Below are 13,311 nucleotides of genomic sequence, written 5' to 3'. Positions count from 1 at the left end.
AAGAGGGTGTGAAAAAGATCAAATGCATTGTTACTTCAGAACTTTTCGGTAAATTAAAGCTTTCCATATCTAGAGGAGGATTAGTACAATATCCAATTCTGATAAATGTCTGGAAACTCAGTTTGTGATCAAAGCCTTTCACCAAAATGAATGAATGCAATTCATATTGTTCCTTGTGCCCTTCAAGAAGTTTGTATGGGGCTTCTTTCTCTAGTTCAATTTTCTGCTCCTTTAAGCAATCATCTTGGGAATAGTCATGGGAACCCCTATCTGTAATTTGTTGTGTGGCATTAGAAGAAATTTTTACTTGAGCAAAAATAATGCCTTTCTTCCCTGCCCTTTCACCCTGCTGAATTTTTCCTGTTTGTATGCATGAGCTAGCCAGATATGCATTCAGACTGTGCTAATTTGATACCCTTGTTATCGATTTACCAATAAGTAGAAGTAATTGTGTTTGATTTAACAGAAATATAGAATCATAAGAAATATTTAGTAAAATTTTTTTATTTGTTGTAGTTTATACCAGCAACCGACTGCTACTTTAAAATCCCCTATACAGTCCCATACCAAGACCGAAGAGTTTGGTCATAATCATCTAGTAGAAATGTTTGGAACCTAGGTAACCAAATACAAACTGATCTGTAAGTTGATTTATAATACATATACAGGACCAGGAGAATACAAGTAGTTGTCAAAGTCTAGGATTAATAGGAACTGGGGGAAACAACCGTAACAGCTTACAAGTACCTGCCAAGGAAACTGTGTCCTTGGGAATTGTATATGTGTAAGTTCTATATAAGATGAGTGATTTTAGTGCTTGGCGTGCGTTGTTGGTGAGAACACTCCCCTGCGCGCCCGGCCGTCAATAAAGAAGTGTCTGCTTATCTGCATCAAATTGGTGTTGATAAGTTCTTTATTCCGGATTTTCAGTAACACCCTGAGCTCAAAACATCACAGTTGCCTATACATAAATGGAGCTGGAGAGGCAAGGAGTGAGACAGGTGAATCTAAGCAGTATGTAGCAGATGGTAAAAATCATAAGCAAGTATCCTTCTGGCTTTTAATGCATGGATGAAAAGAGCTGTCAGGTGTTACTGTGATTTGGTTTTAGTTGAAGGAGTGAGGAAACAATTCTATGTCTATGTTGGCTGACAGCTGGCACCTCTATGAACATTCCTCTGAAAACAATTTAGATAACTTTCAAACACGTTTTTCCATGTTTGCAGTTGCAGGCTGTGTGAGCCGGCACAGGCAGGACACAGGAACAACCACAAAACCATGGATGAAATGCAAAGAGTAAATTTATTCTCATTACCTTGCAATCCGAGGGATCTCCGCAGCAACACCTGGGTAGAGGCACACAAGCAGGGATGCAGGCACCACGAAGCTCAGTCCTTGCTAGCCAGAAAGAGGTGAAGAAAGAAAAGATCTCTGGCCTACTGCTTTTGCCTATATATATCCGGGATTTTCACAGGCGTACTTTTCCACTGTGCTTTGATCTTTCCCACAGCAGGGCAGGAATCTCAAGGATGTTTGATAAGGTGCCTCCGAGTCTCTTGCAGGCCTATGTTATCTAAACGCAGACATTCTACCCATCAGGCACACAAAGCTAAACAGCAATTAGTGTGGTATATGTGTATTTTGGCACCCCAGCTGCAAGTCACTTGAGCGTGTTTACAATCCTCCTCGCCAATCTTCCATTGCATTCCCACACAGGCAATTTGTCTTTACAAAACAGGGAGTTTGTTTTCCAGTTGTGATAATTTGTGCCTTGACTGCATGTGCTAGGTTTGGTTTGATAGAGTATGATGTTCCACAGCCCGTATAGTGCTGTGTTTTAGATTTGTGACTAAACCAGTGTTGATAACACACCAATGTTTTAGCTATTGCTGAACAGTGCTTGTACAGCTTCAAGGCCTTCTCTGTTTCTCACTCTGTTTCCCTGGTGATTAGGCTAGGGATGGGCAAGAGGTTGGGATGGGATACAGCTGGGACAGCTGACCCAAATTGACCAAAGAGATATTGCATATATAATGTCAAGCTCAACAATAAAAACTGGGGGTAGTCTTTCTAAGGTAGCCATTGTTTGGAGACTGGCTGGGCATTGATCTGCTGGCAGGAGGTGCCGAGTGATTGCCTTTGCATTGCTTTTTTCCCCTCTTGTTTTCACTTCACTTATTAAACTGTCTTTAACTCAACCTATGAGTCTTTTCTTGCTTTTTCCTTCCAATTCTCTCCCCCATCTTGCTGGCACAAGGAGTGAGTGAGTGGCTGGTGGGTGCTTAGTTGCTGGTCAGGGTCAATCCACCACACTGCATAAAGAGGTTGGGGACTGTTTTATGAGTAAACCCTCCTGTCTGAATGCCCAACTATTTCATGTGATACCTAGTATGTTATGTCTTCATCAGAAAAGAATAGCAGCCATTTAATAGGTAAATAATCATTGAAATGATCTGTCATGCCTGGACTAGCTTTTATCTAGGGCATAAAAAAATCCCATACAAAATATTGGCAAATCCTTACTCTAAAATAAGCAGAATGGAAATAAGCTACTTACAACACATTGCATTGCAGTGGGTTTAAAATTGCACTGTCTGCAAAGATAAACACAACAGAAAGCACTTAACATAAAATGACTAGTTCAACTGAAAAAAAAAAAACAGAGCTTTTTTGCAGAAAGGCTCCCTGTGGTATGAATACACATCAGTATTTTTGAAACTTGGGAGCAGGGACAAAATTCTGGCCTGTGTCTATCGTTCTTTCCCCATTGTGCCTGCTCACCCCTGGAGTGGTGGCCTCCTCCCCAAGAGGAGCCTCACCATTCTGATCACATGAGGGCAAGAGGACAGGCTGCAGGGCCATGCCTTGCAGATTGGACAAGAGCAAGGGAGAAATGGTAGGACAGGGGCTGCATCTTCTCCTACTCCTTATCTTCTCCTTTCCCCCCCCTCAGGGTGCCAAATGAGAGAAATAGATAGCATAGGGTCAATAATGTTGACAGGCTCCCTCTGAGGGCACATCAGCATCAAGATTTGGGCAGCAGGGTGCATGTGTCAGGTAATATCTCAGTGGTGAAGAGATGTGCATGAGGCCTGGGAGAGGGAGTGACACGCGGAAACAAACTCTACAACTCGGAGAGAGTTATAAAGCAGGTATGTTTATTCCGGCCGGGGTGCAAGGGGATTTCTCCACAAAGCTTGCACACCGTCTCTGGCAAGTAGCCAAATATTTATTACACCAAAGCATACCTATTCATTAGGAAAGGCCCGGTTATTACAATTAGTTCAGGGGATAGGCGTGATTATTATAATTATTTCTTTGATGGTCAAGGGGAGAAGTACTGGGTCCTCCTCACGGTGTCTGCTCTTTCCAGGGGATGCGCTGTGAAGCAAAGTCCAGGTGTCTTCTTCCTAAATCGGTGAGATCATCCTCCCTAGATAGCATCTCTGAGTCCTTTTGTTCAAGTTTAAGTTTGCCTAAGTGCCCATTGAGGGCTTTGAGTGAGTGCCCATTGAGAGCTTTGCGTCTGCCATCAGTGAGTTGTCTTTTTAATTCATACCCCAGGGTTACCTGCTACTTTTTATCATAGCCAATCCCCAAACTATCTGGGTAAGCTTCACTGAATCCACAAAACAGTCTGGGCAAGCAGGATTCTTAGGCAACGTTCAGAAATCATCATATGTTGTTATAAGTAAATAATTTGCAAGGAAAGTGGACATTTCTCTGTATCAGGAGAGGAAAGCCTTGGTGGTCCCTGGAGCAGCTCTGCTCTGGGGATAGGCACCCAGCAAAGCACTGAGAGGGGAAAGGAAGCCCTTACTGGAAGCAGGATTTGGGGAGGGTGGAAGAAGCTAGGTCCATGCTTGCTGGAGCTGAAGGTACAAGATTTGGTGAGACAAGGAGGAGAATAGACAGTGCAAACCTTTATATTTGAAGGGGGGTCTGGAGAGCTAGGGGGGTGGGAGGCATATGTATGTGGAGGCAGGACTGTTATAGGAAAAGAGGCATAGAAATGGTCCAGGGAGTTTGAGACCATCTTCCTTCTGTAATTATGTGGCAGTGGCACACATTGTAAGTAATATAGGTACCACTGCTATACAAGATAAGAAGCAACAGGTAACCTGTCCTCAGCTTCCAGCAGAAGGCCTGTTCCACTCCCAGCAGCCTCCTGGGCTATTTACCTAGGAAGTCACTCCCCTCTTCTGGTTACTTGCGCTGTTGTGATTGGCTGGAAGGATTAGACACCCCTACCAGTTTACCCGGAAGTACATCAGACCTGGAAGGCCCTTCCCTTACATACACAGGGGGGCTCCCATTTTATGTCAGGAAGCTGCCATTTTCTTAAACATCATAACCCATGTGTTTTCACACTGCATGTGATTAGTTGACAGCCATTTCCTGACACTGTCATACCCATGTGTTCTCAGGCAGCCCTGTGATTGGCTGCCTGCTTCCTTTGGACCAGGACATGCTCAGATATAAAAATATATAAATTTATATACAATAAATACATATATAGAAATATATATAAAGGACTGTACAAATATGTATAAATATGTATTTTGTTTATACACAGATACACTATTTTATATATTTATATCTGTATACATTTAGAAAGCTATAGAAATTTAATATATTTAGCCATAAAAACACATGTATAAAATGGATAAAACATTATTTAATAAGAACCAATGGAATGAATAATTATGTGAATAGAAAGTAATTAAACAAAAGTAAAAGACAAGGTTGGGTGTGCTGCAATTTACAAGGCTGCAGAATAAGCCCTGAGATGTATGGGGTGGGAGGAAACTTCAAGAGGGTAGATCCTGTCACATGCAAAGAAGAGATCAATCCTGTGAGCTGGACTGAAAGGTCCCAACATCTGGGCCCAGCCCAAGAGGATGACCATGCAGGGTTATTGGGGCAGTGGAGGGGGAGGTGCTGATCTCCTCTCTCCGGTGACCAGCAATAGGACACAAGGAAATGGAATGAAGCTGCATCAGGGGAAGTTCAGACTGGACGTTAGGAAAAGGTTCTTCACTGAGAGGGTGGTCGGTCACTGGAACAGGCTCTCCAGGGAAGTGGTCATGGCACCAAGCCTGTCAGAGTTCAAGGAGTGTCTGGATGATGCTCTTAGTTATACAGTTTAGTTTTAGGTAGTCCTGTGAGGAGCAGGGAGTTGGACTCAATACTTATAGGTCTCTTGCATTCTATGATATTGCATATGATATTGTCTTTTGCATATTCTATGATTTTTTGCACAGTGCTGCAAGACACAGGGAATACTGTCTGCAAAAATGGAAAACTAAAACAAAATGCCAACCTTAGAAGAACATGTGCATGGGGACAATAAGGAAAAGACTCTAAGGGGTTCCCAAAAAGACTATGTGAACCAGAAGAACCAGTCATACCCACATGTTCTTAGGCAGACGCGATTGGCTGGCAGGACTAGACACCAGTCCTGTTGTACCCAGAAGCATCTGTTGTACCCAGAAGCATGTCAGACAAGGAAGACCCCCGTCATTACGTGCATGGAGGACACCACTTCTGGCAGTGTTATTTCCCCACATGTTCTCATACTGTGCCATGATTGGCTGACAGCCATTTCTTGACACTGTCATGCACATGTGTTCTCAGGCAGCACTGTGATTGGCTGCCTGCCTCTGTTATAAATTGAGACCACAATGGACTATAATTCAATCTTTATTAATTATAGCAAGTAGAATATGAGCAAAGACAGCGCTGGACGGCAGGGGAGTCTGCGCTCCGCCAACTGCCGTGCTGAGTAGTTCAAATAGTCCCCTTTTTATACATCTTTACTTCCGTGCTCATGAGGTAGTGGAGGTACTCCGCGCATGCTTCAGTTGTTGTTAGGGGGGGTCGTTTCCTGCCTCCTGGTATTTGTTGAGGCTGAAGTAAGAAGTCTTCCCTCTTTGTCTCATAGTTGATCTTTCACTCATATATCCTTATATGGGGCTGTCTTGTCCTGTTTCTTGTCGCTTCCTGGAAATCTGGCGGTTATCTTGCATGAGCAGTATCTGGTTCAGTTTGTGTGAGAGATTACAGTTATCTTATCTCACACAGGCGGCGTCCAGTGGTTGTTTGCATGAGTGGTTTCTGTCGTCTAATTTTACATTGAGCTTAACATAAATCTTAATAAACAATACCTTAGTCCACAGTTTCTCACAATCCCCCCTTTTTCTTTTTATCCTATTGTTTATTAGGTGCTACTTTCATCTTCATTCTTGTAAACAATTTCTTTTTCACAATTTCGACATTTATTATAGCACTCACAATAATGATTTTCGCGTGGCATAATACATTCACAATAATTTTCATCTTCATTATTAGATACACTTTCATATTCTACTCTCGAGGTTAAAATAAGCAATTTAGCTGTGTCAAACCGTTCTTTAATAAAATGAAAAATATAGCGTAATATACAAGGCCCAAATATAAGTCCCAGGATCAACATAATAAGCGGTCCTGCTAAAGCCGACAACAAAGTGGTTAGCCAAGGTGAAACATTAAACCAGTTTTCATACCATGACCTGCCCGCTTCACGATCCTTTCTACGTTGGTCTAACCTTTTCCGAAGTTCGGACATGGTGTCTTGGACGACTCCCGTATGGTCAGCAAAAGAACCACATTCTTCACTGAGAGCTACACATAACCCTCCTTCCTTCAAAAATAATAGGTCTAATCCTCTTCTATTTTGTAGTACTACTTCTGATAAAAACTTTACTGAAGTGGCTAAATTTTGGATAGATTGTTCTATTTTCGCTAAATCCTCATCTACAGCCATTTGCAAACCTTGTAATTCCTGACCTTGTACTAGAGAGGCTTGCATTAGATTCCATAAAGGGTCTTTGGATTCTAACAACTTTAAATCCCTAGATAAGGAGAATTCAGTCATGGTACCATTAGCTGTTTTCAAAAAGGAGTCTGGGGAAGGGGTTGCGATGTTCACGGGGACAACCTTTTTTTTTTTTTTTTTAGAGAAAGTGGGTGGATTCAGGACCGGATTTGGTCCTACTGGTAAAGGATCGTGGGGTATCCTTTCTTTTATTATTTTGAAAAAGCTTCCTCTATCTGCTCCAGGTTCCCAATATCTAATTCCCCAGGTACGGCCAATTAACCATGTGTCATCTTCTGGTTGTTTAACTTCAATTTCTATTCTGTCGCATTCTGATGGAGATGATTTCACCCCCCTTACGGATCCCCAGACCCCGGAGCCGTCAGATCCATGTTGTGGTGGAATGCAACCTGGAGGTCCCCAAGTGATACTTATATATTTGTCTCCTTTTGTTGGCCAGTCTGAGGCTATTGTCTCACAACCCCAATAACCGCAATAAAAATGGCCTGGATAGTTGCAATAACTCTTTCCAGGATTGGAAGCTGGACACACATAGAAGGCTTTGGAGTTGGCTTCCGTCGCCTCCCAGCCTCTCTGGATATCGACCGGAATCATTGAGACTAATTGGACAGTAAAATTCCAATTTCCCGGAGAGGTCTGGTTTTGTATTAGTCTAGATTCCTGTAAGTTATATAGTTTCCAGAGCATTGGTTCATGGGGGTTTCCATTTGCTTGGGTTATTATCAATAACAAAACTAGCGGTACACCAGAAAAAAAGGTGTCTGTCAATTTTGCCAATTTAAGTATATTTTTATCATCCCTGGGGAAGTTTGGCCATTGTTGCTTTTGTGTCCCATTGTTCTGATTCTTTTCTCCACAGTTTGTTCCTCCTCTGCCTCGCCCGTCGACTCGGTTGCTTCGAGCCACGGGGTGTACCATCTTCTCGGCAGCAAGGGAATTCTTCAGGAGAACAGCTGTTTTGGGCTTTCTGCCTGTTTATATATAGGCTTCCCACTTTACAGCTTTAACTAATGGGATGAGGCAAGGCACAGTTGGTACTTCCCTTCTTACACTTTATAGCCAAGATTTCAGTTACAAAGGGGATTGGTTCATTGGAATAGTAACAATAATATTGAGGGTTTATTCCTTTGGTAAAAATTTCCCACCACTCATGGGATTCTTAAATAATTTCTTGTTTAGACTCTAATTGCTTTGATTTTCACTCAGTGAGAGTTCTTTGGATTTTCCAACACTGTGTGCAAACCCCTATTGAAGGGTATCCACATTCACAGTGAGTCCACCATTTGTCCTGGCATACCATACACTTGGAACAAGCAAACGGATAACAATTGCGGTTCAAATTATTACACTTAATTCGTATATCTAGAGTGTTTATATCAACATATTTTCTATATTCAATATTGTGTGGTTGCATGAGTTTAACAATTTCCTTTAGTACATTTTGTATGCTTCCATATATAATATACGAAGAGAGAAATAATTATTGCAAATATAAACAACAATACACACTTTATACCAAAAGGTAATGCGACAAAATGATCAAGCAAAGTTTTTATCATTACTTTATCTTTTCAGGGTTATCTTGGTGTCACCTGGAGTACTGATTACTTTCCAGTGGGGTCTTGTCACTGGGCCTTTAACGCGACTGGCATGAGTCCATCCACGCTCAGCAGTCCGGACAGCTGTTTCTGTTGTAAGCAAAACAAGATAAGGTCCCTCCCAATTGGGTTTTAGGGTTTCTTCTTTCCATGTTTTAACTAATATCCAGTCCCCCGGTTTGAAAGTGTGAATTTTTAAGTCCAATGGAGGTCGTTGCACAATCAGCCCATGTTCCCAAAGTTTGTTACGATGCTCTGCTAATTGTGAAACATATTCATTAATTACACGATCTCGAATTAAAACATTTGTTTGTGGACTTTCAATTCTATAGGACATTCCATATACCATCTCAAACGCTGATATTCCTATATCTGCTCGGGGTCTGGTTCTGAGTATTAATAGTGCCATGGGTAGGCACTTGATCCATGATAGTTTGGTTTCTATCATTAATTTAGTCAAAATAGTTTTGATTTCTCCATTCATCCTTTCAACTTTTCCCGAACTTTGTGGATGCCATGGCGTATGGTATTCCCACTTAATTCCCAAGTTTTCTGCTAGATCTCTAACAATTTTTGACACAAAATGTGTTCCTCTGTCTGAGTCGATTACATCAGGTACTCCATATCTAGGTATAATGTGTTCAAGTAATACCTTAGTAACCTGGTTAGCAGTTGCCTTGGAGGTAGGAAAAGCCTCAACATAATGTGTTAAATGATCCACCATTACTAATAAATGTTTGTAACGCCCTACTCTGGGTAGTTCAGTAAAATCCACTTGTATGTGTGAGAAAGGTCTGTATGCTGGGGAACGTCCTCCAAGAGGTTTTTGTCTCGTGTTGTTTTGATTAACCTTTTGACAGGTCTCGCAGGCTGCTGTGACTGTCTTTGCTATATTATATACGCCTATACAGGCAAACTGTTGATTGAAATGATCAACTAATGCCTGGGTTCCCCAGTGGGTTTTACTGTGTATTTTTGAAAATATTTCGAGTGCTATGCCCTTCGGCAAGACTTCTCTCCCATCTGGTAATACGTACTTACTATCCCGTTCCTTAGCTCCCATTTGTTCTAGTTTTTCCTTTTCTGCAGACTCAAAACTCAAATTTTTACTAACAGGTACTGGTTGTATAGTCAAAATCGTATTATAATTGCCTGCCACTCGTTTTGCTTCTATATCAGCTGCGTTATTTCCCCTGACTTGATAATTTGTACCTCGCTGGTGTCCCTTTATATGTACAACTGCTATTTTATTCGGCACTTTCAATGCCCCCAGAACTCGCCGAATTAATTCCGGGTGTATCAATTCTTTTCCTTGTGAGTTAATAAATCCTCTTTCCTCCCATATTTTTCCAAAGGTATGTACCACTCCAAACGCATAGCGTGAGTCTGTATATATAGTTCCATCCTTTCCCTTCAGTGACACTAATGCTTTCCACAATGCATACAGCTCACAGGCTTGAGCTGACCAGCTGGCACTCAGGGGGCCTGATTCTATTGTCTTAAATTCTCCTTTTTCCAACTTAACGATGGCATATCCGGACAATCGTTTACCTTCCACTATTCGTGATGACCCATCTATAAATAATACTTCTCCACATTGTAGTTCAACAATTAAATCCCGTCCCAACAGATTAAATTCTGCTTCAGGGACGAGCAAGAGGTCACCCATTCCAAATTTATTTTCAGTTTCGAATATCACATTTTTGATTTTGCTTACTTTAAAGGGTTCTCCTTTTGCCCCTATTAGTTGTACTTTTTCAGAGGAAGTTTTACATCCCTCAGGTATTTGCCTAATAGTCGATTTCTCAGCCCCTGTGTCTACTAAAAAGGTGAACTCTTGTTTATGGGGACCTATTTTTAACTTTATCAAGGGCTCATGATGACTCCGGTCCCCTAAAATATAGAGCCCCTGACTCTCCTATTCTGCTTTCAATATTTCCTCATCTCTGATCCTTTCTCTGCAATTCTTCTTTATGTGTCCCTTCTTTCCACAGTAAAAACAACATCTCTGTTCCTTCTTTACTACTGCGTTCTCTTGTTTTATTCCAGCAGATCTGTGTTCACCAGTCCGCCCATTGCGATCCTCTCTGACAGCTGCTACCATCATTTTTACTTGTCGCTTGCTGCTCTCTTCTTCCCGCCTTACGTAGACTTTCTGAGCTTCCCTCAATAATTCATCCAACCCTCTATTTTGCCAGTCTTCTAGCTTTTCAATCTTTTTTTTTTTTTTTTTTTTTTTTTTTCCTGATATCTTCCCATGATTTTGCTACAAACTGAGTTTTTAGGAGCGCTTGCCCTAAAGGGTCGTCTGGATTTACCCCAGAGTACAGTTGAAGGACTTTCCTCAGTCGTTCCAGCCACTCAGTAGGGCTCTCATCTTTCTTTTGCATTTCATTAAATGCTTTATTGATATTCTGGCCACGGGGTACTGCTTCTCTAATCCCCTGAATTACTATAGTTCTCAGATCTTGCATATGAGTTCTATGCACTGGATCCTGATTATCCCAGTTAGGTCTTTGGAGTGGCCATTTGATATCTGCTTGGGGTCCCTGGGCATGCTGAACATCCCACAGTCTCATTCCTGCTCGTCTAATCATATCTCTTTCCTCGGTAGTAAATAATTGACCAAGGATAGATTGCATCTCATCCCAAGTATAAAGGTTTGGTCCCAAAAATTGATCTAATCTTTCTGCCACTCCAAGTGGGTCCTCAATCAAGTTTCCCATCTCGGTTCTTTTAAAATCTCGTAGGTCAGCCGAGTTTAGGGGTACAGAAATATATCCAATCATAGGCTGAGGTCCCCCCATGGGCATTTCCCTTAGAGGATACATCTGAGCTGCCCCTTTTTGACTTCTAGTCATGCGTCTAGGAGGAGGGGAAGACCCTTGTTCCGACTCCGGTGGGGGAGTGGGAGCTCTGGGGACCTTGGGAGGGGCTACGGGAGCAGGAGGAGGAATGTAAGGAGGGGGGGGTTAGAAGGGTTTCGTCTAACTCTTCCTGCTTTTTCTTTTGTTTAGTTTTTACTTCATTCAGTGGGTAAAGTTTAGCTCCCGGTCTTTTTATCCATAATTCCGCATACTGACTCTCCTCCGGGTTAAGGGGTTTTTTTTTTTATTATTGACCCAGAGGTTTAATTGCTGTCTTACCCAATCTTCTTCTGACCCATAGACTGGCCAAAAGGTATTTTTAGAAATCTTCTTCCCTCCCCATATCTTAGTACAGTATTCTATCATTTTCTGCTTATCTTTCCCTAGGGTTCCAGGGAAATACCTCCAATTGTCTAAGACATATGCCAAAGGGGTATTCTTAGGTACAGTGTGTACCCTTCCCATGGGAGTCGAAGGCTTGCTGCCCTTCGCCCCCATCTTCTGGAATATCCACAAACATACACTCACTCACTCCCCTTGTTCCTGGCCCAATCCCTCGCGGGAGATGGGAAACGCAGTACTTAAGAGTCCACACTCGCTTGGTTCAGTATATCGAACCTCTCATTCGTTATATTCCAGGAAACCCAGTCCCGCCCGAACGGCAAACCTGCGAGCAAATTCGCAATATACTTACGCGTCCTGCGTCTTCGTCCGGACTCCCGTGCACAGAATTTTTATGGGATCTTACCGGTTTTCTCCTTTGCTCACTATTCTAGAATTTAGGTTCGTCGGTAAGGTTGAGGTAGGCTGTCAGTCGCGGGGCCGCGGATTGCCGCGGGGCGCCTCCCCGGAGGACAGAAGCCCACCGTTCCTTATCCGAGTCACGGCACCAGGAATTGTTATAAATTGAGACCACAATGGACTATAATTCACTCTTTATTAATTATAGCAAGTAGAATATGAGCAAAGACAGCGCTGGACGGCAGGGGAGTCTGCGCTCCGCCAACTGCCGTGCTGAGTAGTTCAAATAGTCCCCTTTTTATACATCTTTACTTCCGTGCTCATGAGGTAGTGGAGGTACTCCGCGCATGCTTCAGTTGTTGTTAGGGGGGTCGTTTCCTGCCTCCTGGTATTTGTTGAGGCTGAAGTAAGAAGTCTTCCCTCTTTGTCTCATAGTTGATCTTTCACTCATATATCCTTATATGGGGCTGTCTTGTCCTGTTTCTTGTCGCTTCCTGGAAATCTGGCGGTTATCTTGCATGAGCAGTATCTGGTTCAGTTTGTGTGAGAGATTACAGTTATCTTATCTCACACAGGCGGCGTCCAGTGGTTGTTTGCATGAGTGGTTTCTGTCGTCTAATTTTACATTGAGCTTAACATAAATCTTAATAAACAATACCTTAGTCCACAGTTTCTCACACCTCCTTTGGACCAAGAAGCAGCTCTGTGATTAGCTGTCTATCTTCTTTAGATCAGGAAGTGCTCATATATAAAAATATATACATTTATATACAATTTATCCATATATAGAAGTATATATAAAGCAGTGTGCTATGTATAACTATATTTTTATTAATTTATACATAGATACAATATTTTATATATACTTCCATATATATGTATGCATGTATGTTTTTATATAGGTATGTGCATTTATAAATCTATAGAAATTAAATACATGTATCCATAAAAACATAGATTTTAAATGGATAAAACATTATTTAATGTAAGGGAAAGAATGTTGTTTTCGCATAATAAGCCTGATGGGAAGGGCAGGAGCATTCACCAAAGCAATCAACAAGAGCAATTCACAACCATTGAAATCCCTGGCCTAGGGCTAGAAGGCAAGTGGTCTTTTTGTCAACTGTGATGACCCAGTTCTTGGAACTGGCTTTAGATGGATGCAGATACCGAAAGACTTGGGGAACCTGAATTTCGAACTTTTCCCTCTTAGTACGCTTGCGTGATG

General features: G+C 42.0%; 1 long non-coding RNA gene across 1 annotated transcript; it reads right to left on the bottom strand.

Moving 5' to 3' along the window:
• Positions 1-8,261: 8,261 nt before the first annotated feature.
• Positions 8,262-12,643, bottom strand: LOC141917696 (uncharacterized). Its single transcript, XR_012621409.1, has 2 exons — positions 12,037-12,643; positions 8,262-8,565 (listed from the first exon to the last, which is right to left on the bottom strand). It is a non-coding gene; the product is annotated as an uncharacterized LOC141917696 (long non-coding RNA).
• Between the last annotated feature and the right edge of the window lie 668 nt (positions 12,644-13,311).

This window comes from Strix aluco, chromosome W (genome assembly GCF_031877795.1).
Source record: "Strix aluco isolate bStrAlu1 chromosome W, bStrAlu1.hap1, whole genome shotgun sequence".
Lineage (NCBI taxonomy): Eukaryota > Metazoa > Chordata > Aves > Strigiformes > Strigidae > Strix > Strix aluco.
This window is presented reverse-complemented; position numbering and strand designations above follow the sequence as displayed.